Source organism: Diabrotica virgifera, chromosome 4, assembly GCF_917563875.1.
Source record: "Diabrotica virgifera virgifera chromosome 4, PGI_DIABVI_V3a".
Classification (NCBI taxonomy): Eukaryota; Metazoa; Arthropoda; class Insecta; order Coleoptera; family Chrysomelidae; genus Diabrotica; species Diabrotica virgifera.
In genome coordinates, this window is record NC_065446.1 from 21559234 (window position 1) to 21582259 (window position 23026).

General features: G+C 29.2%; 1 protein-coding gene across 1 annotated transcript in view; it reads right to left on the bottom strand.

Moving 5' to 3' along the window:
- Positions 1–23026, bottom strand: part of LOC126882946 (adipokinetic hormone/corazonin-related peptide receptor variant I) — an 815905-nt gene that overhangs the window by 655620 nt on the left and 137259 nt on the right. The window lies entirely within an intron of this gene.

The window sequence follows — 23026 nt, forward strand, 5'->3', positions numbered from 1 at the left end:
TTAACCACCAGACACAGAAAAATCAAATAGAGCAGAATGTTAAAAAGGAGTTCTGTATCTTCGGTCCTCTTGGTGCAATAGGGACATACGAATTCTCAAATGATACGATTTAACCAATAGAGTTCAGTGACAGAAAAATAAAATACATCATGTCAAAAGGGTCTTAGATACGTATTTTCCGTCCAATCGTAACTTACAGTACCTCAACCAATAAAATACAATGGCATAAAAATCAAATACATCAGCATGTCAAAAAGGCTTTAGTATTTTCTTTTCTACTGTGAAACATCCAAATCTTTCGTAAAATATTATACACGGGCGTTCTTTCTATATGTCCAAACTAGTAAACCTCTTATTTTTAACACGCAACTCTCAATATTTACATTATTTCTTCCTAGAAAATATCAGTGTATCAAAATGGAATACAAATATATGCAAACCACCAATTGCTAAATCTATCATTATATCGCTAATACCTAAAATACATATCAGATAAATTCTTTCGCTAAGTCCAAACCACCGATATTTCTCACATTATTTTCAAACCAGATTTAGAGTTCTAGTCAAGCATAAAAATCAAATACATCAGCATGTCAAAAGGGTTTTAGTATTTTCGTTTCTACTAAGAAACATCCAAACTTTTCGTATACTATCGTGTTGTATACTTTTGTACACTATTGGTTTTTATAATTTGTTTAAATTTTTTTAATAAATGTAGCAATAACTTCGAAATTACGGCATTTAGTTGTAGGGAAAATAACATGAAAAATAATCAGTATTTCTTTAGGACTTCAAAACTCAAATAACGACTTCTTGTCCTATTAGAAATACGGAATTGGATTTCCAGAAAAACGGAAAATCTGACAGCAATGTAATTGTCACTATAATATAGACCGCCTCAGAAAATTCATACCCATCAAAATCTATAAAAATCTTGCAAGCCGTTTCCGAGATAATTGAGTGTTTCCATACATAAAACTCACTCTGTATGCAAACCAGATTTAGAGTTCTAGTCAGACATAAAAATCAAATACATCAGCATGTCAAAAGGGCTTTAGTATTTTCGTTTTTACTGAGAAACATCCAAATCTTTCGTACTCTATTATACACAGGCGTTCTTTCATTATGTCCAAACTAGTAAACCTCTTATTTTTACCATGCAACTCTCAATATTTACATTATCTCTCCCTAGGTGCAAAATGTCAGTATATGAAGCATAAATATATGCAAGCCACTAATTGCTAAATCTATCATTATATCGATAATACCTACAATACATATCAGATAAATTCTTTCGCTAAGTCCAAACCACCGATATTTCTCATATTATTTTCAAACCAGATTTAGAGTTCTAATCAGTTGGAAAATACAAATTTTTGTTATAAAGTACGTTTTAAATGTGATCTCAAATAAAATCCCATGCATAAAACAAATTGAATTCATCGATATGAAAAAGAACTTCGACTGAGTGTATTATAAATGACAAAGACAAAAAAATATTTCTAGAAGGAAGATATTTAATAGAAAAAGATTGCAAATTTTCAAAGAAAAAGTCTTGTAGAGTAATTCGATTGAGAAAATTACTTATTATGGGTATACACAAGTTAATAATAAGCAAAAAATCGAACTTCTATTGATCCAATCAAAAAAATCAAATACATTTGTACTATGAGAATGATCTCCGAAAGGGAAATCGATAGGTCAAAATAAACTAATTTTAAAGTAAAAATGTGGCTTATTCGCAATAAAAATAATAAATAATACATTTTCTTGCGCTCCTTATTGTTTTACGAAAGATACAAAAAAAAACACGAAAAATACACGATACGTAGGTAGAAAATAATGTCATTATTAATTATGACTTAATCATTCTTTCGAATGTTTTTAGTACGCATGACTCTAAGAATTTACCCTGGTATGATTCTGGTTTCGAAGGATCTTTGGACGGTTTTAAAATAATTCGAACTAGGTTTCGAAGGATCTTTGGACGGTTTTAAAATAATTCGAACTAAATATATTCTTACCAACCATCTGGAAACTTAAGGTGTGTGTCGATATAATTCTTTATTTGCACTAACGCCATTACTACAATCGGAAATTTTCTTAATCATTCTATAAGTACAGTATTTTAATTGCATTTTAAACAGGTTTCTAATTCACTTATGGAAAAATTAGAATTAGAATCAGAATCAGATTAGAACTTTCATATTGTGATACATTTGTCTATGGAAGAAAATAATACGGTATGTATAAGATACAAAATTCAAGCATTGGAAAAGCCATACAAGAGGCACACCAAATTCAAAAATCTTGACTATTTAGTCTAAACATGAATTAAAATTTCTAGTTCTATCTTCTAGCTTCTCATCCAGCTTGAAATAGGATATTAGTATTCATATTTATTATTTCAAAAATTTTAAGATATCGTGTCTTTTGTTGTAGGTATACTGTCACATTTTCAATACATATTACCCAATTTTTACTTACCCATCATCGAGTTAATTTATAAATGCAATAAGTAACTCCTTAAGATATTATGCTTTCAAAAAACGCTACCAACCAATCTCCTTCATATTGGCTAGTTTCAAATGTATTTCTACAATTACACCATTATTTGCCGAAATATTTTAAAGCAGTGTTGACAACGTCTAAAAAACTGTACATAATTTGGTACATAAATATCAAAAATGATGATCAAAATTGCTTTTATTAGATGATTATTAGCTCTCTTTATCCAGCTAAAATAAAATAAATAAAGAACTTACATCGTCATATCCATATACTGTTTTGAAAACCGAGGACTTGGAAGCTCCAATAAGTCATAACTCGAAGTTTGAAATAGTAAATAGTATATCAGTGAATGTTTATGCTTTGGAATTAAATCAAGTTAAGGAAAAATAATTTTACGAATTAGTGCCTGCTTGCCTAAACAAAACAAACTTGATAGACATGTAAATTTGAATCTTATTCAGGATAAATATTTTCTAAAATTAAATGATTACCTACGACTCTCATCGTAGTCACGATGGAAATATTGAAATAAAATATCATTACTGCTGGAAAAAAAGGTGTCTAGGTTGTTACACTATATAACCAAAAAAGAAAACTAATTCACCCAGATTTATTGGAAAAATTTACTGTTTCACCGTATCATTAAAATCTTACAAAAAAAGAAATATCGAATTAAATAAACAATACATAATAGAACTAAGAAGTAAATTACGAATATCAGAGTGCATGAGATACGAAATAAACATCTTACAAGCAAAACTATCGATACAACAAATACATATTATATACATTATTCACTTGAAAATTTTAAAGTAATGTTGGCTGAATGTCCAAGAAACTGAGTATATTTAGCCTCTTTTACAATATTTCTGAAAAACTTCAACGAATTTGTCTATTTAGCGAAAAAAAAATCTAATTCACGCAGTTTTATCGGAAAACTTTGCTATTTACCATTTTTATTCACTGTCTTTTTAATCTGTTGAGTAACATCTTTAATTTATTTTGATTTTTAAGAAGTTTTCTAACCTCCTCTAATTACGATTTTTTGTAGAATTTGGACTGGTTGTATTGAATTATGATAGGTATGTGTATCTGATTACGCAATAATTTCAAAGAGACATTCTTTGTAGCTTAGTATAAATTGGTCTTCTAATACTAAAATATTATAAAAAAATAATAGAGTAAAGCAATACAGGAGACTTAAAAATGGTTTAAAATCTCATGAAATCTTGTTTATTTAGTCTAAACATGAATTAAAATTTATATTGTTCATACTTATTATTTCAAGATTTTTAAGATCGTTTCTAATTATCCATCATCCAGTTAATTTATAAATTATGAAATAGGTATCACTATGATATATTATGCAGCAATAACTATGTTTTCAAAAACTATACCAACCAATCTCTTTCATTCTGACGATGTATTTATACAATTACAACATTATTTACTTAAAAAGTTTAAAGCAATGTTGGCTGAATGTCCAAAAAACTGAGTATATTTAGCCTATTTTACAATATTTCTGAAAAACTTCAACGAATTTGTCTATTTACCGAAAAAAAATCTAATTCACACAGTTTTATTGGAAAAATTTACTATTTCACCATTTTATTCACTGTCTTTTTAATCTGTTGAGTAACATCTTTAATTTATTTTGATTTTTATGAAGTTGTCTAACCTCGTTTAATTACGATTTTTTTGTAGAATTTGGATTGGTTTTATAGGATTATGATAGGTATGTGTATCTGATAACACAATAATTCCAAAGAGACATTCGTTGTAGCTTAGTGTAAATTGGTCTTCTAATACTAAAACATTATAAAACATAATAGATTAAAGTAATACAGGAGACTTAAAAAAGTGTTAAAATCTCATGGTACAAAAAAGAAAATGTCTCGAGTGTGAATTTAAAAATGGAGTTACTACAAAAAAGAAGATGGTACATACCTTTGAATATTAAAAAATATTTGAAAAATTTTAATTTTTTTTTTTGTAGATTGTGTAGTTAATACTAAAAATTAGTAAGGAAATAAAAATGATTATAAATTAAAAAAATCTTCGACGTTTGTTCTTAGAGCATGTGAAACATTAATAATTACCAAAAAATTTCAGTAGGTACCTTTAAATATTAAAAGTATTTGAAAAATTTTAATTTTTGTAGATTGTGTAGTTAATACTAAAAAATTAGTATGGAAATAAAAATAAATATCAATTAAAAAAAAATCTTCAGCGTTTGTTCTTAGAGCGTAGTTCGAGTATGCCTGAACTTTCCCGATCCCCAATATATCTACTTCTTCTTGTAGTGCTCATCCATTTTGGATGTTGACGATTATCCTAGAAATATATACTTTGCATACTAATGTACTGAAAAGATTTGTAGTTGTTGTGCTGCACCACATATATAGATTTTTTAGCCAGAAAATCCTTCACCTTCCTGGTTTTCTTCTACTTTTCTCTGTAAAATTAGTTGCAGCAGTTCATATCTTCGCTCTTTCTTACAATGTGTCGGATGTATTCGATTTTAACTGTTTTATTGTGGGTACCAGCTCTTTTTCTTTTTTAATTCTTAATAAAATAATCTAATTAGTTACGTGATCTGAGTAAGATATATACAAAAATAAGAAAAAAATGTTTTATTTCTTTGGAATAAAATAAAAAAGCCAAGTTGGTTGACTGGTTTAAAGTATTGCAGTGCAGGGGATTTGAACCTATGATCCAACACTTACTTATTTTCAATGCAATGTAACAAAGTCTTAAATCGCTCGACCAACGTGGCTTTGGAACTTTGCTCTAAAAAACAACGATGATATTCACATGTTATGACATTCCTATTGACAATAAAAAGAAATAAAATGTTTTTCAAATAATATTTTATTCAAAATACTGTTATTTAGAGTGTGAGCTTTATGATTATAAATAAAAAAATCTTTGACGTTTGTTCTTAGAACATGTGAAACATTAATAATTACCAAAAAATTACGGTACCTTTAAATATTAAAAGTATTTGAAAAATTTTAATTTTTGTAGATTGTATAGTTAATACCAAAAATTAGTGTGGAAATATAAATAAATATCAACTAAAAAAAAATTTTCAGCGTTTGTTCTTAGAGCGTAGTTCGAGTATGCCCTAGCTTTCCCGATTTCCCAATATTAGCTGTGAGTTTTGGCATAGGATACCCATATAAAAAGCATGGAAAACGAAAAGTTTCAGCGTTTGTTCTTAGAGCGTAGTTCGAGTATGCCCGAACTTTCCCGATTTCCCAATATTAGCTGTGAGTTTTGGCATAGGATACCCATATAAAAAGCATGGAAAACGGAAAGTTTACCTTGGACAAGTGACGGCGTCACTTGTCCAAGGTAAACTTTCCGTTTTCCATGCTTTTTATATGGGTATCCTATGCCAAAACTCACAGCTAATATTGGGAAATCGGGAAAGTTCGGGCATACTCGAACTACGCTCTAAGAACAAACGCTGAAACTTTTCGTTTTCCATGCTTTTTATATGGGTATCCTATGCCAAAACTCACAGCTAATATTGGGAAATCGGGAAAGCTAGGGCATACTCGAACTACGCTCTAAGAACAAACGCTGAAAATTTTTTTTAGTTGATATTTATTTATATTTCCACACTAATTTTTGGTATTAACTATACAATCTACAAAAATTAAAATTTTTCAAATACTTTTAATATTTAAAGGTACCGTAATTTTTTGGTAATTATTAATGTTTCACATGTTCTAAGAACAAACGTCAAAGATTTTTTTATTTATAATCATAAAGCTCACACTCTAAATAACAGTATTTTGAATAAAATATTATTTGAAAAACATTTTATTTCTTTTTATTGTCAATAGGAATGTCATAACATGTGAATATCATCGTTGTTTTTTAGAGCAAAGTTCCAAAGCCACGTTGGTCGAGCGATTTAAGACTTTGTTACATTGCATTGAAAATAAGTAAGTGTTGGATCATAGGTTCAAATCCCCTGCACTGCAATACTTTAAACCAGTCAACCAACTTGGCTTTTTTATTTTATTCCAAAGAAATAAAACATTTTTTTCTTATTTTTGTATATATCTTACTCAGATCACGTAACTAATTAGATTATTTTATTAAGAATTAAAAAAGAAAAAGAGCTGGTACCCACAATAAAACAGTTAAAATCGAATACATCCGACACATTGTAAGAAAGAGCGAAGATATGAACTGCTGCAACTAATTTTACAGAGAAAAGTAGAAGAAAACCAGGAAGGTGAAGGATTTTCTGGCTAAAAAATCTATATATGTGGTGCAGCACAACAACTACAAATCTTTTCAGTACATTAGTATGCAAAGTATATATTTCTAGGATAATCGTCAACATCCAAAATGGATGAGCACTACAAGAAGAAGTAGATATATTGGGGATCGGGAAAGTTCAGGCATACTCGAACTACGCTCTAAGAACAAACGCTGAAGATTTTTTTTTAATTGATATTTATTTTTATTTCCATACTAATTTTTTAGTATTAACTACACAATCTACAAAAATTAAAATTTTTCAAATACTTTTAATATTTAAAGGTACCTACTGAAATTTTTTGGTAATTATTAATGTTTCACATGCTCTAAGAACAAACGTCGAAGATTTTTTTAATTTATAATCATTTTTATTTCCTTACTAATTTTTAGTATTAACTACACAATCTACAAAAAAAAAATTAAAATTTTTCAAATATTTTTTAATATTCAAAGGTATGTACCATCTTCTTTTTTGTAGTAACTCCATTTTTAAATTCACACTCGAGACATTTTCTTTTTTGTACCATGAGATTTTAACACTTTTTTAAGTCTCCTGTATTACTTTAATCTATTATGTTTTATAATGTTTTAGTATTAGAAGACCAATTTACACTAAGCTACAACGAATGTCTCTTTGGAATTATTGTGTTATCAGATACACATACCTATCATAATCCTATAAAACCAATCCAAATTCTACAAAAAAATCGTAATTAAACGAGGTTAGACAACTTCATAAAAATCAAAATAAATTAAAGATGTTACTCAACAGATTAAAAAGACAGTGAATAAAATGGTGAAATAGTAAATTTTTCCAATAAAACTGTGTGAATTAGATTTTTTTTCGGTAAATAGACAAATTCGTTGAAGTTTTTCAGAAATATTGTAAAATAGGCTAAATATACTCAGTTTTTTGGACATTCAGCCAACATTGCTTTAAACTTTTTAAGTAAATAATGTTGTAATTGTATAAATACATCGTCAGAATGAAAGAGATTGGTTGGTATAGTTTTTGAAAACATAGTTATTGCTGCATAATATATCATAGTGATACCTATTTCATAATTTATAAATTAACTGGATGATGGATAATTAGAAACGATCTTAAAAATCTTGAAATAATAAGTATGAACAATATAAATTTTAATTCATGTTTAGACTAAATAAACAAGATTTCATGAGATTTTAAACCATTTTTAAGTCTCCTGTATTGCTTTACTCTATTATTTTTTTATAATATTTTAGTATTAGAAGACCAATTTATACTAAGCTACAAAGAATGTCTCTTTGAAATTATTGCGTAATCAGATACACATACCTATCATAATTCAATACAACCAGTCCAAATTCTACAAAAAATCGTAATTAGAGGAGGTTAGAAAACTTCTTAAAAATCAAAATAAATTAAAGATGTTACTCAACAGATTAAAAAGACAGTGAATAAAAATGGTAAATAGCAAAGTTTTCCGATAAAACTGCGTGAATTAGATTTTTTTTTCGCTAAATAGACAAATTCGTTGAAGTTTTTCAGAAATATTGTAAAAGAGGCTAAATATACTCAGTTTCTTGGACATTCAGCCAACATTACTTTAAAATTTTCAAGTGAATAATGTATATAATATGTATTTGTTGTATCGATAGTTTTGCTTGTAAGATGTTTATTTCGTATCTCATGCACTCTGATATTCGTAATTTACTTCTTAGTTCTATTATGTATTGTTTATTTAATTCGATATTTCTTTTTTTGTAAGATTTTAATGATACGGTGAAACAGTAAATTTTTCCAATAAATCTGGGTGAATTAGTTTTCTTTTTTGGTTATATAGTGTAACAACCTAGACACCTTTTTTTCCAGCAGTAATGATATTTTATTTCAATATTTCCATCGTCACTACGATGAGAGTCGTAGGTAATCATTTAATTTTAGAAAATATTTATCCTGAATAAGATTCAAATTTACATGTCTATCAAGTTTGTTTTGTTTAGGCAAGCAGGCACTAATTCGTAAAATTATTTTTCCTTAACTTGATTTAATTCCAAAGCATAAACATTCACTGATATACTATTTACTATTTCAAACTTCGAGTTATGACTTATTGGAGCTTCCAAGTCCTCGGTTTTCAAAACAGTATATGGATATGACGATGTAAGTTCTTTATTTATTTTATTTTAGCTGGATAAAGAGAGCTAATAATCATCTAATAAAAGCAATTTTGATCATCATTTTTGATATTTATGTACCAAATTATGTACAGTTTTTTAGACGTTGTCAACACTGCTTTAAAATATTTCGGCAAATAATGGTGTAATTGTAGAAATACATTTGAAACTAGCCAATATGAAGGAGATTGGTTGGTAGCGTTTTTTGAAAGCATAATATCTTAAGGAGTTACTTATTGCATTTATAAATTAACTCGATGATGGGTAAGTAAAAATTGGGTAATATGTATTGAAAATGTGACAGTATACCTACAACAAAAGACACGATATCTTAAAATTTTTGAAATAATAAATATGAATACTAATATCCTATTTCAAGCTGGATGAGAAGCTAGAAGATAGAACTAGAAATTTTAATTCATGTTTAGACTAAATAGTCAAGATTTTTGAATTTGGTGTGCCTCTTGTATGGCTTTTCCAATGCTTGAATTTTGTATCTTATACATACCGTATTATTTTCTTCCATAGACAAATGTATCACAATATGAAAGTTCTAATCTGATTCTGATTCTAATTCTAATTTTTCCATAAGTGAATTAGAAACCTGTTTAAAATGCAATTAAAATACTGTACTTATAGAATGATTAAGAAAATTTCCGATTGTAGTAATGGCGTTAGTGCAAATAAAGAATTATATCGACACACACCTTAAGTTTCCAGATGGTTGGTAAGAATATATTTAGTTCGAATTATTTTAAAACCGTCCAAAGATCCTTCGAAACCTAGTTCGAATTATTTTAAAACCGTCCAAAGATCCTTCGAAACCAGAATCATACCAGGGTAAATTCTTAGAGTCATGCGTACTAAAAACATTCGAAAGAATGATTAAGTCATAATTAATAATGACATTATTTTCTACCTACGTATCGTGTATTTTTCGTGTTTTTTTTGTATCTTTCGTAAAACAATAAGGAGCGCAAGAAAATGTATTATTTATTATTTTTATTGTGAATAAGCCACATTTTTACTTTAAAATTAGTTTATTTTGACCTATCGATTTCCCTTTCGGAGATCATTCTCATAGTACAAATGTATTTGATTTTTTTGATTGGATCAATAGAAGTTCGATTTTTTGCTTATTATTAACTTGTGTATACCCATAATAAGTAATTTTCTCAATCGAATTACTCTACAAGACTTTTTCTTTGAAAATTTGCAATCTTTTTCTATTAAATATCTTCCTTCTAGAAATATTTTTTTGTCTTTGTCATTTATAATACACTCAGTCGAAGTTCTTTTTCATATCGATGAATTCAATTTGTTTTATGCATGGGATTTTATTTGAGATCACATTTAAAACGTACTTTATAACAAAAATTTGTATTTTCCAACTGATTAGAACTCTAAATCTGGTTTGAAAATAATATGAGAAATATCGGTGGTTTGGACTTAGCGAAAGAATTTATCTGATATGTATTGTAGGTATTATCGATATAATGATAGATTTAGCAATTAGTGGCTTGCATATATTTATGCTTCATATACTGACATTTTGCACCTAGGGAGAGATAATGTAAATATTGAGAGTTGCATGGTAAAAATAAGAGGTTTACTAGTTTGGACATAATGAAAGAACGCCTGTGTATAATAGAGTACGAAAGATTTGGATGTTTCTCAGTAAAAACGAAAATACTAAAGCCCTTTTGACATGCTGATGTATTTGATTTTTATGTCTGACTAGAACTCTAAATCTGGTTTGCATACAGAGTGAGTTTTATGTATGGAAACACTCAATTATCTCGGAAACGGCTTGCAAGATTTTTATAGATTTTGATGGGTATGAATTTTCTGAGGCGGTCTATATTATAGTGACAATTACATTGCTGTCAGATTTTCCGTTTTTCTGGAAATCCAATTCCGTATTTCTAATAGGACAAGAAGTCGTTATTTGAGTTTTGAAGTCCTAAAGAAATACTGATTATTTTTCATGTTATTTTCCCTACAACTAAATGCCGTAATTTCGAAGTTATTGCTACATTTATTAAAAAAATTTAAACAAATTATAAAAACCAATAGTGTACAAAAGTATACAACACGATAGTATACGAAAAGTTTGGATGTTTCTTAGTAGAAACGAAAATACTAAAACCCTTTTGACATGCTGATGTATTTGATTTTTATGCTTGACTAGAACTCTAAATCTGGTTTGAAAATAATGTGAGAAATATCGGTGGTTTGGACTTAGCGAAAGAATTTATCTGATATGTATTTTAGGTATTAGCGATATAATGATAGATTTAGCAATTGGTGGTTTGCATATATTTGTATTCCATTTTGATACACTGATATTTTCTAGGAAGAAATAATGTAAATATTGAGAGTTGCGTGTTAAAAATAAGAGGTTTACTAGTTTGGACATATAGAAAGAACGCCCGTGTATAATATTTTACGAAAGATTTGGATGTTTCACAGTAGAAAAGAAAATACTAAAGCCTTTTTGACATGCTGATGTATTTGATTTTTATGCCATTGTATTTTATTGGTTGAGGTACTGTAAGTTACGATTGGACGGAAAATACGTATCTAAGACCCTTTTGACATGATGTATTTTATTTTTCTGTCACTGAACTCTATTGGTTAAATCGTATCATTTGAGAATTCGTATGTCCCTATTGCACCAAGAGGACCGAAGATACAGAACTCCTTTTTAACATTCTGCTCTATTTGATTTTTCTGTGTCTGGTGGTTAAATCATTTGTATCTAATGTCTTTATGGCATGATGTTATGTTTAATTTTTCTATATTATTCAATTTGTTAAATCACATGATACCTCGCATATCTCTCAGAGAGGGATGGATTGGACATATCAAAATACTGCTTCTATTATATCTTATACGTTATCAGGGGCATTAGTTACGTATTTTCAGGATACAGCCAAAAGGGCATTAGTTATATCTTCTGTTTTATTGGTCCAATCGTGACGTAAAAGTCGGGCCTCCACCACAAAACGAGACAAAAATGAGCAGAATGGACCTTAATTTTTTTTTTAAATTTCCCAGCATCTGGGGAAAAATTGATTTTCTATCTAACTCTAATACACAGGCTCTTATGTTGCGAAATGCCCAGTTTGTCAGTAGATCTAGGGAAATTTTTTTGTGCGCCCATACCGGTGGGCACTACATACCTACAACTTTTATTTTCTATGCCTCTCTACGTTAAGCCATTTAGGCATGCCTACAACCTTTATTGCCCATGTCTCTCCTTACGTCTATGCCTCTCTACGTTAATCCGTTTAGGTACTACATGCCTACAACTTTTATTGTCTATACCTCTCTTTTTGCTTGTGTATATATAATTTTCTCAATCGAATTACTCTACAAGACTTTTTCTTTGAAAATTTGCAATCTTTTTCTATTAAATATCTTCCTTCTAGATTTTTTTTGTCTTTGTCATTTATAATGCACTCAGTCGAAGTTCTTTTTCATATCGATGAATTCAATTTGTTTTATGTATGGGATTTTGAGATCACATTTAGAACGAATAGATTCCTTCAACGTAATATCTGTATCAGGACAAATTGGAATAAAAATAGCGAATTTAACTAAAAATACTGAAATGGAATAAAAATGGTGAATTGGAATAAAAATGGCGAATTGGTGGCACCAAATGTTATCGCCGTAGATAAAATATAGTATGCAGCTCGTAACGGTCAGTTTATGGATTAAATAACATATTCGATACTTCCCACACCTTTAACGTACCACAATCTCCAATCAGACCAATGCTAATGAGATGTCACCATCGCTTACACATAAATTATGTTACGGTCGTAGATAAAATATATGCCTCTCTACGTTAAGCCATTTAGGTACTACATACCTACAACTTTTATTGTCTATGCCTCTCTTTTTACTTGTGTATATATAATTTTCTCAATCGAATTACTCTAAAAGACTTTTGCTTTGAAAATTTGCAACCTTTTTCTATTAAATATCTTCCTTCTAGATTTTTTTTGTCTTTGTCATTAGGTACTACATACCTACAACTTTTATTGTCTATGCCTCTCTTTTTACTTGTGCATATATAATTTTCTCAATCGAATTACTCTAAAAGACTTTTGCTTTGAAAATTTGCAATCTTTTTCTTTTAAATATCTTCCTTCTAGATTTTTTTTTGTCTTTGTCAACTCAGTCGAAGTTATTTTTCATATCGATGAATTCAATTTGTTTTATGTATGGGATTTTATTTGAGATCATATTTAGAACGAATTATGGTAGATTCCTTCAGCGTAATATCTGTATCAAGACAAATTGGAATAAAAATAGCGAATTGGAATAAAAATGGTGAATTTAAATAAAAATGGACTAAAAATGGCGTCATCTAGCGGCTAATAGGTAAACTATGGTAGATTTCTTCGACGTAATGTCAAGGAAAATTGGAATAAAAATAGCGAATTGGAATAAAAATGGTGAATTTAAATAAAAATGGTCTAAAAATGGCGTCATCTAGCGGCTAATAGGAAAACTATGGTAGATTTCTTCGACGTAATGTCAAGGAAAATTGGAATAAAAATGGTGAATTTGAATAAAAATGGCAAATTGGAATAAAAATGCCGAATATGTTGCGGTCGTAGATAAAATATAGTATGCAACTCGTTAAGCTTCGATTTCTGCACGTGATTGGTTTAAATAACATATTGTGTTATGGTCGTAGATAAAATATAGTATATGTAACATGTCGCTTTCCAACGATCCCTTTGTACGTCACGAGCCAACGCGCTTCTTTCCAATACCTCACACGTCGAACCAATAACAACGGCGATATGCTTTAGTGCCGTTTTGGCTATGCCGCCATCTTTGTTTTTGTGTTAACGTATTCGTTACCCCCTCCCCTTTCCTATGATACCTCACATGTCACGATCGGACCAATAACAACGGAGATATGCTTTAGTGCCGTTTTGGCTATGCCGCCATCTAAAAATACTGAAATGGAATAAAAATGGCGAATTGGTGGCGCCATCTAGCGGAAAATAACTATGGTAGATTCCATTATGGAAGATTCCTTGTGACGTCAGCATCTATCTCACTCTTACTCATTGGAAAGGTACTTCTCTCTCTAACACATTGATTTCCCTATCTTGATGGCAGAATCTGCTTTGTTCTTCTACTTATTGAAACAAACATATAAAGATAATGGAGGACAGCATACTCGTTAAAAGTGCAAAAATGAAAAACCCAATAGGTAAAAGTCCACAGAGTAGACCACCAAAACGATGGCAAGAATGCTGGACCTTATCGACCTGGTAAGACTTGATGACAATGAATAGGCAGTAGTATACTAGTATGACCAATCATGATAGAAAGTAGAAGAAGAAAGAGAAAATCCTAATGTGGGTAAGATTTACACTGAAAAAAATATTGTACATAGTACCAATGAACGCCAATCATTAACTTTTTTTACATTGATTCAATGAAAATTTCGTTAATACTATAAACACGTAGTCATTAAGTAATGACCATATTCATTATTACAATGTAATTCTATTAATTAAAAAATAATGAATAGAATCATTAATCCAATGAATCGTTTTATATACCCAATGACTTTTTTCATAATACTAATAATATGTTCATTGTATATATGAAACTATACATCAGGATTATGCGACTAAATTAATGAATATAAAACGTTGCACTAATATACAGTGTTCTTTAAATTACGAATTCGTTTATTGAATCAATGTTTTCGTAACCTTAAATCAATGTTTTCGACTTTAACTAATAACTCGATACATTGTTTTGATGTAACGCAATCATTGTATCAATGTAATTCACCTGAATCAATGATCAATACATTGTAGCAATAACCTTGTACATAAACCGATACATTTCCTAAAACTCTATAAGTGTTTTTATTGGTGTAAAAAAATCACGTGACAACAGCTGCAGCCTCCTAGTAGACAGTCACCCTGCAGACCCTGAGGAGCGGTGTTTGGCACTAGTGATTTGGTTGATTTTTCTAAGGTATGTATTTACATATATTTTTAACTATTTATAAATTATTTTGTTGGATTTCTATAAAAAAACTTGTACCTCTATTTCCACTTTTGCTGATTGATATGGACTTTGGAGTGGCATTTGGAAATGGAAATGGACTTGTTGATGGATGGGACAGCATTTTCGAAAGAATTATCCCCTTTCTTCGGTGTGAAAGTCATATCAAGGATTAAACAAATAAATTTTTATTTAAAAATATTACCCATGAAGAGATTACGGAATGTAAGTAACTATTTCACTATTCCATCTAATTTTCTATTTCATCTAATTTTTTCAAAAGCTAATTCGACACATAGGTAAAAGAAATACGAACCATTTGAAAATATTTCTAAATGGTATAATCTTATAAAAGATTAGTACATTAAATCTTTAGGTGATTAAACCCTAAATAATTGAAAAATATTATTAACTCTTGCAGTCGGTAGTATCTATCAAAGTAAAAATTAACATCTCAACATCTAGCAATTTTTTTCAGGATAAATTAAAATATTTCTATAAAAAAAGTGATACCCAAAAATACAACTATGTTCATTATTTAGATTTATTTTTTTATAATAATTATTAATATAAATTGTAGATGGCTAACATGCAGTTCTTCTTTGGGTTCTACATCGATATTTTGTACGAACTGATAAAATGGTTAAAAAAAGATCTTAATGGACAACCAAATAAATATATAATAAAATATACCGTCAGAGATTTCCAGTAATCATTCTTACATCGGGAAGACCCAGCAAGAAGTCGAAGATCATATTGTATTTTTGAAATCAAAAAGTTGCCATTCAACCATTTGCTTTTTGTATGGGTGGTGATAATTAATCCCAGAGAGATGTTGTATTTATGGAGATGTTATTGTAGATGAATTTATTTTCACGATATCAGGTATACATTTTTTATATAATATAAATATATATTTTTATATATTTTATAAGAACAATCAATTTCTGTTATATTTAGTTATTCAGTTTTTTCCAAATTACATTATAAAAAGTTGTTTGTGTTAATTAAAAATATATGTCTTTTTTTCTTTAAACTTATAGATACTTAACATTAGTTTGATAATCATTCAACTTATATTTCTAATATTTATGTAGATATTAAGTCGTCATTTCATTTACTTATTAACTGTTTGTATGTTATATACAAATATACATGAAGATGACATTCCATCCATCCCATCCAATGGCACTACAGCCCAAATCGAGCCTTGGCCTCCTTCAATAAGCTTCTCCAATCATTTCGATTTACCGCTGTTCTTTTCCATGAACGCGTTCCCAGGAAGTTCCTGGCATCCTCATCGACTTCGTCTTCCCATCTCTTTTTAGGTCTTCCAACCGGTCTTCTTCCCTGCATTCTTGCATTCAGCAATTTTCTGGGGATTCTATTCTCATGCATGCGGACCACGTGCCCTGCCCACCGTAATCTCTGTAGTTTAGTGTGTTGTGCTAGAGTTGGTTCGCTATATTGCTCGTATATTTCTCTATTATACCTAATTCGCCAGTTGCTTTTTTCCCTTATTGGGCCCAGTATCCTACATAATACTTTTCTTTCAAACACATCTAATGCATTGGCAGATTTCTGTGTCACCACCCATGTTTCGCAGCCATAACTTACTATGGGCCTGATTATTGTTTTATATACCCGGAGTTTTGTTTTCCGGTGTACGTCTCGCGATTTGAATATGTGGCCCATCGCGAAATATGCTTTATTTGCCAGCACAAGCCTTCTATTTATTTCCGGTTCTTCTTCACTGCTTGCAACCAGATCCATTCCTAGGTACGTGAATCTATGCAAATGTTCTATATCGTCAATAAAGTGTTGTTGCGCCGGTCTATTTGATCTGGTTTGTATGAGTAGTTTTGTTTTATTTGTGTTTATTGCTAGCCCTACTGCTTCTGCACTGTGTTTCAACTCAACGTAGGTTTCTTCCGCTGCATTCATTGTTCTGCTCATTATGTTTATATCATCCGCGTATGCTGCTAATTGGGTAGATTTGTTTGTAAGTATGTTATTTCCGCTTACCGTCAACCGTCTAATTACATATTCAAGAACAAGATTAAAAAGCGTTGGAGCCAGTCCGTCGCCTTGTTTCAGTCCTTGCGTTATCGTTAACGCATCAGTGATCTGTCCTTGAATACATACTTGTGCTTCTGTTTCTGTCATTGTCATTTGCACTAGTCGTATTAAGATGACATTCACTGAACCAAAAAAGTACGTAAATATAATGAAAAAAACATTGATTCAAAAACAGGGAGCATTAATTTTCGTCCAAAGATCAGTATCGTTGGTCCAATGTAAGTAGATACATTAAATATAATGCTCAAAAACATTAACTTCTATGAATTAGTACGTTCATTCAATATACTTTCTAGTTACGAATTAATGTACCGATACATTGATTCAATGTACCGATCCATTGATTCAATGTACCGATACATTGATTCGGATGAATGTAGGGATACATTGATTCTTAATTAGAAAGTACATTGAATGAACGTACTAATTCATTAAAATTGATGTTTTTGAGCATTAGTTAATGTATCTACTTACATTGGACCAATGATACTGATCTTTGGACGAAAATTAATACTCCCCGTTTTTGAATCAATGTTTACTTCATTATATTTACGTATTTTTTGGTTCAGTGTATTGATAAGAAATAGAAGATGCATTAGGATTTTTCTTACAATGTAAATAATACAATAAAGTCTCTCTAAATAATATGTTTCAAGTTCTATAATCTGGCTTTATCAAACATCGAAAATTTAACTAGCAAATATTGGAGAATAAAAAAATTCACCACCACTAACAGATGCATTCATTGAAACCAGGACTTATACAGATTTACACAACAGTAAATTATTACCAATTTATAAATTTCCGTGTAAAACTTTGATAAAAAAACCAAGAATCATAATTCCTAAATATACAGAATCAAATAATTTAAATAATATTTTAGTAAAATCTGTACTGAAGGACTTTGTGGATTACACACTAATTTACACAGACGGTTCTAAAAATCAAACAGGAGTAGGATGTGCTATGTATTTGCAAAATACCCATCAACATAATAATTACAAATTATCTAATATTAGTAGTATTTTTACAGCTGAGATTATAGCCATCGAAAAAGCTCTAGAATGGATCAAAGAGAATGATATTAAAAAATCTGTGATAATAGCAGACTCCAGATCTGCAATATATGCAATTAGTCCAGAGAAATAAGATTTTTCTCGTGACACATCCCCCTCCAGGCCGAAACCAAATTTTTTGAGTAGTATGGACATCTGTATTAATAACCTATATGTTTCCTGCAGCCGATTTTGATGATATACATACTTATAAACAAATGAAGATCAAAAAACGCTAAATTTTCGTTTTTTCGTCTATTACTAAAAAGTGAAGCATTTTAAACAAATTTGAGAGTAAGAAACTAATAAATCGTATAAAAACTTCAATAAGGCGTTCGCTGTATATGCCTATCCTTATTTGTTGCTTAGAAAATTGCAAAATAAGTCATAAATTTTGAGATTTTATAAATGTTCATAACTTATGTAAAAATTAAGTTATACCTTTTTTGTTACACGAAATGCTGAGACTTCTGGTGTTTAAATTATATTCTAAATTTCAAAGCAATTGGTCAAATAGTTTAAAAGTTATTTAATTTGTTTATCCCAAATTAATTTTTTTTGCAACACTATAAGTCAGAAAAAGGTGAGGTTAAAGTAATACTTCGGATAGTTTATGAAAGAAGAAGATTTATGCTATTAACTTGATTAAAGAAAAATGACAAAAAATAATTTTAAATAGTGTAAAATTATTTTGCAAGAACATGTCGATTTTTTGCTTATAAACAATTAGAATAACTTTTTAATCGTTACCCGTAGTAAAACTATTTTTCCATATTTAGAAAGACTGAATTTTTATACACATTTAGAAAGAAAAACAATTGTCCTAGGACAATTAGGGACAAAGTTAGCCCCCTTCTTTTCTTAATTCACAGCAGCTTTGTTTATAACAATGAAGACATAAAATTAGCCGCATTTGAAAGAACATACTTCAAAGTTTTAATTTACCAAGTATACAAAAGATTTCCTTTCAAGGAAATCGTCCACAAAGCTTAAAAATATGGCCCTTAAAATCGGCCGGCGTTGAAACTTGTGATAGCGATGAGAGGGGGGAAGGAGCTGTTAACTGTATCTCTGGTTCTCTATTATTTATTTCGTTGTTTCTTTTTTTTAATTTGTATGTACTTTCTACGTACATTACGAATATGAGTTATTTAAATAAACAAATTGTTATATACAGCATCAAATTTGTTTAAACAATTTTTTTTTCAATTTTTTAAACAATATTTGATGTAACTTTTATTGTAACACGTACATATTAGTTATACAGGAAGTAACAAAAATACAGGTCATAAATTAAATTACATATTCTGGGACCAAAAATAGATCGATTGGACCTAACTTACCTTAATACAAATGTGCACATAAAAAAAGTTATAGCCCTTTGAAATTACAAAATGAAAATCGATTTTTTCCAATATATCGAAAACTATTAGAGATTTTTTATTGAAAATGGACATGTATCATTCTTATGACAGGAACATATTAAAGAAAAATTATAGTGAAATTTATGCATCCCATAAAAATTTTATGGGGATTTTGTTCCCTTAAACCCCCCAAACTTTTGTTTACGTTCCAATTAATATATTATTGTGGTACCATTAGTTAAACTCACTGTTTTTAAAACTTTTTTGCCTCTTAGTATTTTTTCGATAAGGCAATTTTTATCGAGTTGCGGCTTCTTTTTTAATATGTTTACATAAAAAATTTATGGGGTTTTGTTCCTTTATACCCCCCAAATGTTTGTGTACGTTCCGATTAAACTATTACTGCGGTACCATTAGTTAAATACAATGTTTCTAAAACTTCTTCGTCTCTTAGTATTTTTTAGATAAGGCCCCTTTTATCAAGATGTGGCTTCTTTTTTAATATGGTTCAAAATATGCCTAAAAATGTAAATTATAAATAAATTTTCATACGATTACCAAGTCTCCATAATCGTACTTAACCATAAATATACAAATATGTGGTTGATTTGACTAATATTCAAAATATCTCAATAAAAACTGACTTTTCGAAAAAGTACTGAGAGGCAAAAAAGTTTTAAAAACATTGCGTTTAACTAATGGGACCACAATAATAATTTAATTGGAACGTACACAAAAGTTTGGGGGGTTTAAAGGAACAAAACCCTCATAAAATTTTTATGGGGTGTAAAAACTTCAAACTATAAAAACTTCAAAGGGTTGTAACTTTTTTATGTGCATATTTATACTAAGGTAAGTTAGGTTCAATAGAACTATTTTTGGTCCCAGAATATGCGATTAACTTTATGACCTGTATTTTTGTTACACCCTGTAATTATTATATACTAATCCTATTGAATTATTCCCAAATCTAATATTTGGCTTATATAATACTGAATTGAAAATAAAAGAATCTCACATAAACTAAGTTTTATTTCTTGATAAACATGCTACTAGATAAACGAAAAATGAAATGTAAAAAAATTAGAGAGAGGATAAAAATAACAAAATTATTTTCAGAAATGTTCTACAATATTGTAATAATAATTCTATCTTACAACATTGAAAGTTTTAAGATTGCAAAAAAACAAAAATAAAGATATTTCATACATTTTGGTATAATAACAAGACTATTAAAATAAAATTAAAGGAGATTTATCTAGGAATACGTGTATTTTTATTATAAGTTATCTCTTTAAAGTTACCTATTTATTATAAGTTATTGTAAAGTCAAGTGCATATGATCCACTCCTATGATTGCCAACAAAGTCATCCCAAAAATATCGTAAAAGAATTTCCAAAAATTGTTTACACAATTTACATAGTTAATTAAATAACCACTTTATTAACAAAAAACATATCCGTAACGTACGCAAAGAGTACATACAGATTAAAAAAAGAAACTCCAAAATAGATAATAGAGAAAGATGTAGGTTTTGGTTATCGAAGTCCATAAACTATTTAGGTATATCTCTGTACTAACAAGTACTCGGTGCAACCAGTTTTGCAAGAGCAGATAGTTTATTTTAATATAATATCTGATATAAAGAAGATCTGTTGATCGGATTGGTACTAACGGTTCTTAGCTTAATTTCCAACCCCAATCAATTACGATTATCTCTTGTTTGGTGGTTCTGTAACTTCAGTTTTTCATTCATCTAATAGCATGTTTACCAAAAAAAAAAAATATAAAACCTAGTTCATTTGAGATTTTCTGATTTCCATAGACCAATACTATTTTTAGAAACAATTGAATGGGATAACTTGTTTTTTCATACTATAAATTATTACTAAGTTTAATAAAAAACTATGTATTATTATATTATTCATAAATATTTATGTTTTGTGATTAAAATTACTTCAAATATTATTAAAAAAAATTGAAAAAAAATTGTTTAAACAAATTTGATGGTGTATATAACAATTAATTTACTTAAATAATGAATACTCGTACTGTACGCAAAAAGTACATAAAAATTAAAAAAAGAAACGTCGAAATCCATAGGCGAGAACAAGAGATACAGCTAACAGTTTCTTCCCCCTTCTCATCGATCTCCCAAGTTTCAAGGCCGGCCGATTTTAAGGGTCACATTTTGAAGCTTTGTGGACGATTTGTTTGAAAGTATTTATTTTTTGTATATTTGGTACATTAAAACTCTGAAGTATGTTCTTTCAAATGCGACTGATTTGATTTCGTAATTGTTATAAAGAAAGCTGCTGTGAATTAAAAAAAGGGGGGGGGGGGCAACTTCGTCCCTAATTGTCCTAGGACAATTTTTTTTTTTAATTTGTATAAAAATTCAGTCTTTCTAAATATGGAAAAATAATTTTTCTACGGGTAATGATTAAAAAGTTATTCTAATTGTTTATAAGCAAAAAATCGACATTTCCTTGCAAAATTATTTTGCGTCACTTAGAATTATTTTTTGTCATTTTTTTTAATTAAATTATTAGTATAAATCTTCTTCTTTCATAAACTATCCAAAGTATTACTGTAACTTAATCATTTTCTGACTTATAGTGTTGCAAAAAAAAATTAATTTGGGATAAACAAATTAAATAACTTTTAAACTATTTGACCAATTGTTATGAAATTTAGTGTATATTTTAAGCACCAGAAGTCCCAGCATTCCGTGTAATAAGAAGGTTCTAAGTTAATTTTTACATAAGTTATGAATATTTATAAAAACTCGAAATTTATGAATTATTTTGCAATTTTCTAAGCAACCAATAAGGATAGACATATTCAGCGAACGCAATATTGAAGTTTTTTATATGGTTTATGAGTTTCTTACTTCCAAATTTGTTTAAAATGCTTAACCTTTTGGCAATAGACGAAAAAAGCGAAAATTTAGCGTTTTTTGATCTTCATTTGTTTATAACTATGTATATCATCAAAATCGGCTGCAGGAAACATATAGGTTATTATTATAGATATCCACACTACTCAAAAAATTTGGTTTCGGCCTGGAGGGGGTTGTGTCACCAACAGGCTATTCTTTTCCTTATTTCTCTGAACTAATTGAAAACACTGTATTTAGTTCATACAAATGAAAAATGTAATATAAAAATAATTTGTCTAAAGTGGAAGTAGTATTTATGTGGGCAAAAGGGCATGCCGGTATACTGGGTAATGAGAAAGTGGATGAGTTGGCCAAATATGCAATAAAAAAAGGTGAGCTACTAACTCAGATCTTATCGACAGATGCAATAAATGATGTCAAAACTAGTATAAATAAAATATGAAAAAACAATGGAAAAATATTTCAAGCATATCAAAAAATTTATAATTTTCTTTGCATCAGGAAATTCCTCCGCCACCTGAATACCCATTTAAGTATAACCAGCCAAAGCAAAATATTTCTACTATTGTCAGATTAAAAACTCGACACGAAAAATATAAGGCACATCTGCACAAATTAA